At 42.9% G+C, this 4,926-nt stretch overlaps 1 long non-coding RNA gene across 2 annotated transcripts; it reads left to right on the top strand.

The window, feature by feature from the left end:
- The first annotated feature begins 494 nt into the window (after positions 1-494).
- Positions 495-3,931, top strand: LOC142101038 (uncharacterized). 2 transcript variants are annotated; one of them, XR_012678956.1, is made up of 2 exons: positions 495-813; positions 3,188-3,931. It is a non-coding gene; the product is annotated as an uncharacterized LOC142101038 (long non-coding RNA). The 2 variants fall into 2 exon arrangements; XR_012678955.1 differs by having other exon boundaries at positions 3,091-3,931.
- Positions 3,932-4,926: the final 995 nt, after the last annotated feature.

The following is a 4,926-nucleotide window of genomic DNA, read 5'->3' as shown; positions in this document are numbered from 1 at the left end:
GCCATCAAGAATTGACTTTATACTAACGGGGAAGTTGAAAATGTCTGTTCACAAACAAGTCTGGTGAGAATGACGACAACTTAATTAGTTGAGAGAGACTAACGATGACTCTTAAGTTACTGAAATAAGGTAGGTTTTGGTAACATACAAAAATCGTTAGTTAAGCATTTTGGGAGTATATTTACTAAACTGCGGGTTTGAAAAAGTGGAGATGTTGCCTATAGCAACCAATCGGATTCCAGCTGTCATTTTGTAGAATGTACTAAATAAATTAGAACTAGGATCTGATTGGTTGCTATAGGCAACATCTCCACTTTTCCAAACCAGCAGTTTAGTGAATATACCCCTTGGTCTATCTGGACATGGTCCATCCTTGCTTTCACACACTGCCACCTGCTGTGGCTACCACTGTTTATTCTTTTTTCTCTCATAGCAATGTCAAAAAATATCTTTTTTTTTTTTCTTTTAACAAAACCTTAGCTGTGTCTGTGACTTTCACAGCTGCACTTAGAGCATGAAATAGGTTATAAGCTAAAGCTTAGGAAGCAGGTAATGCTTAAACAAGTTAGGACAGCTCTTTCATGTACGGTGGCCAGTGATCCCTGCCTTTCTAAGGCATTGCTTCAGTTCATCAAGGCCCCCGGGGAGGATTCGCACGTCAAAGAGTTCCGGGATGAAAGGAGATTTGCAGGAACTTGCAGCTTCTCTCCATCCCACCACATCTCCTTTCAACAGGCAGATTTCAGTTTTGAAGTCAGGTAAAGAGAGCTGCTCAGTCTACTCCATCAGATATGATGAGACAAACATGAAAAGGTGAGGAAGCTTTTTAGTGGGAAACAAACAAAACAAGGGGGCCTGGCAGCTGGGTGGTTTAATACTAAGTGCTGTTTATGTCTTAGAATAGGAGAATAGACACATATAGGAATCCTAGCATACAGTGATAATGTATCGTAACATAACATATTGTTATATAAAGGTTATTTTAATGACCAAGGTCATATAGTGGAAGAATTAAAAGCTTACAGTGGCCATATGCAAAGATGTGTTAAAATATTTAAAGATAATGGCTGGTATTTTGGGAGGGGCTTATACAGTTCAGTTTTGGCTTTCGTGACATCACTTGTCCGGTTACCCACTAACAGAGGTCAACTCTGCGCACATAGGGAGAATTGAATCGGTTCGGGAAGTGAAGTGTTTCCCAAACCCAGTCCTCAGGTCCCCTAACAGGGCAGGTTTTCCAGGGAAATAATTATACCACCTGTGGACTTGTTACATTGTGTCAGTCAGGAAGCAAGGAGATCTGGAAAACCTGCACTGTTAGGGGTCCTGAGGACTGGGTTTGGGAAACCCTAGGGTATTGCTTCAGCATAACTTGCTTAATGGGGGTCATGGTCGTTTAAGCTGAAATGTCAATAACCAGCAATTTTTGCACATAAATGCCATGGAATCCAGCAGCCGCTGAAGTGTATAGGCCGCCCTAGGCTAATATGCTCGGCAGTGGCGGATCTAGAAACTAATTTTACCAGGGGGGCGATTTAGGGGGGAAGGGACGATTTAGTCCCCGCCCCCTTTTTGGCAGCTAAGGCTGCCTATGGCTGCACACTATGTGCAGGTCCGTTCGCAGAGACAGGCATGGAGAGTGTGCCCCCTGCTAGAGGGGGAGATTGCCCCGAATGCCCCCCCCCCCACCTGGATCCACCACTGATGCACGGTAGGTAAAAAAATGAACTTGTCATTCATTTAAAATCCGCTCCCCACCCCTAATGTTTACACTTCTGTGTTTTCAAAACTCAGCTCCACTTGGCCTTGTAAAAGGGTCACAGCAATCTGTCATTCATTTTGTTTTATTAAAATCAGAAATGTATAGCAGAAAGGAGGCGTCCACGAACGCTACTGAGGGTATGTTTTTTTTAGGGGTTGGGGGCTGTCACACCTGCACCTGTCCCCATCCCTGTCTCTTCTACTCGCTTATCCTCAAGGACCCGCCCAAGAATGGTTCATTGTCTTCAGTCCTCACCATGTGAATAAGTCACCTTACCATATAGTTCTTTCATGTTTTCTTTTTATCTTGGGGATCAACTATTCTCTTATATTTCAAATTGATTTTCAGTTTATAGTAATTTCACACATTGTACACGTGTCCACAAGCATGTGGCAAAAGTAACGGACATTCGTGCACTGTAACAGCCCATCATAAATGACTTGTAATATTCTATTTGTCAGGCAAAGTATTTTAAATTTTATATTTATGGTATAGGAATTGTGGGTAACTTTAGTTGACCTTAACTGGCAAAGCAATCTGGGAGTTGCAGCCCCCACCCGAATATAACAAGCTGCCTAAGTCTGTATGTGCGGCTATATGCAAGTCAACAGGAGCCTATTATTTATTATGACAAAAGGAAGATCATCATCATCAACTATTTATTTATATAGCGCCACTAATTCCGCAGCGCTGTACAGAGAACTCATTCACATCAGTCCCTGCCCCATTAGAGCTTACAATCTAAATCCCCTAACACACACACACACACACAGAGAGAAACTAAGGGCAATTTAATAGCAGCCAATTAACCTATCAGTATGTTTTTGGAGTGTGGGAGGAAACCGGAGCACCCGGAGGAATCCCACGCAAACACGGGGAGAACATACAAACTCCACACAGATAAGGTCATGGTCGGGAACTGAACTCATGACCCCAGTGCTGTGAGTCAGAAGTGCTAACCACTGAGTTACCAAGCTGCCAAAGCATGCCAAATTTGTCGCACTGCACATATACACCGCTTGCACTGTATTGTCAGGTTCTTGTGGAAGTGGACAACAATAAGTGCCAGGACTCTAACTCATGACTCCAGTGCTGTAAGGCAGACGTGTTAACCACTATGATTACAAACATTAGGTTCAATGAGTTACTCTCTGAATTTGGGGTTTAGCCAAGCATTGCTTTGGGACCCTACCTTGTGGAAAATCATGGCTCTCCACTCTTTATCTTTCAGCCTTCCAACACAATATTCTCTTCATCCTTTCCACCTCTGTCCACCCTCCTCACACTCAGACCATCACTGTCTAACCTTTTGACCTCGTCTTTGACAGCCGCCTGCCCAGTCCTAATGCCAAATCCTTTATTCTGCTCCTGTCAAGATTGTATATGGGTCAGCAAAGCAGTGCCTTCACCTCCCCATTTCCACAGGGAATCTCGGAGCCAGAGATGAAATCGAGGAGATCAACGGCCGACAGGCAAAGGGCCTGAGATGATATGAAATCCATTCTCTCCTTGGAGAAACCAGCTGTGTCCTCCTGCGTGCGCTCCCAATGGCTGCTGGCTTTTGATGGCATCATCTTCATAGGGTCTAGCTCCAATTGTTCGGACAATGCAACATCTATTCCATCTCATGTCATTACGATCAACTCATCGCCAACATCAATGATGACTCGTAGGATACATTTCGAAGCCAATGCTGGAAAAAATGTCTTGGCATTGAAGGCCGCGATGTGATTGCAGCGTGTAAGATGTACAATAAGAGAATGGTGAAGGCAGCAGATTTTATTGGGATATGCAGTAGAAGACTTAAGACAGAAGATACCTGGTTACTGCAGAATGTCTACCTATAGAAATAACAATGGCTTGTGTTCAGTAATGGACAGTTGCTCCTCTTACACCAAGCCTCCGATCCAATTGACCCTTCTGCTTTCAGACAATCTTAGTTCCCTGCTGAGCGCAGAAAGTGTTCTATGGATAAATGAATCATCTGGTGTTGCATGGCCCAGATAGACATCTATGGTTAACTTGAATAGTGTTGTTTATGTGTTACATTGATCCAACGCTATTACCAAAGGTACATGATGTGTTTTTATTAATTTATCCACGTTATTTTGTAAACAGTCACAAAAGGTCATTGTCAAAAGAAGAAAACACACAGAGGCACAATGCAAATGCTGTTTTTTCTTCTTTCGTGATATCGTTTAGCAAATTTGCTGCCGGAAAAACCATATTATTATTACCATTTATTTATAATTCCACTAATTCCGCAGCGCTGTACACAGAACTCACTCACATCAGTCCCTGCCCCATTGGGGCTTACAGTCTAAATTCCCTAACACACACAGACAGACACACAGACTAGGGTAAATTTGTTAGCAGCCAATTAACCTACTAGTATGTTTTTGGAGTGTGGGAGGAAACCCACGCAAACACGGGGAGAACATACAAACTCCACACAGATAAGGGCATGGTAGGGAATTGAACTCATGACCCCAGTGCTGTAAGGCAGAAGTGCTAACCACTAAGCCACCGTGCTGCCCCGTATCTGTAATTCTCTAGCCTTAATATCTTACATTACAGAGGAGTATTTCAAATGCAAAAAAGTATGTTATAAAATTCAGTAATGTAGTGCTTCTAGGTCCACTGAGACCGTATTGCCCATAATGTGCTTCTGTGCAGCGGCTCAGCAGTTACATATCCCTGGAAACTGCTGTAAAGTGTTGCTAATTATGCACTTATCGTTATAATATTGATTCCCCATTCTCACCTATTCCCTGTATCTGCTATGTCTTTCCACTCACAAGGGCGCACTTACCGACATTGCATTTGGGTGTACAATCTGTAACAAACCCGACCAACCACAAGCAGCCACTTCCTCCTGACTTGCAGTAAACATGTAAGATCTGATTGGCTGATGTGGGTCTAAATATAGTGTTAGTACATGTGTCCTAGAGAAGGCAGAGTGCAGAGCCGCTTGTTCTCTCTACTCTCTCGTGTTCTTTACAGTCTGATCGGAATTTGTTTAAAAATATATTTTTGTTGACGGTACTAAGGCTATAAAAATCCTCACCAACCCTACCTGCAAAAGCTTAATTGCTGATATGTCCAGATTGTAACATGTGCCTATATTTTACTTCTCAAATTGGCACCACCGCTAAGATCTTGCA

The sequence above is a fragment of the Mixophyes fleayi genome, chromosome 9 (assembly GCF_038048845.1).
Source record: "Mixophyes fleayi isolate aMixFle1 chromosome 9, aMixFle1.hap1, whole genome shotgun sequence".
In the NCBI taxonomy this organism is placed as follows: Eukaryota; Metazoa; Chordata; class Amphibia; order Anura; family Limnodynastidae; genus Mixophyes; species Mixophyes fleayi.
This window is presented reverse-complemented; position numbering and strand designations above follow the sequence as displayed.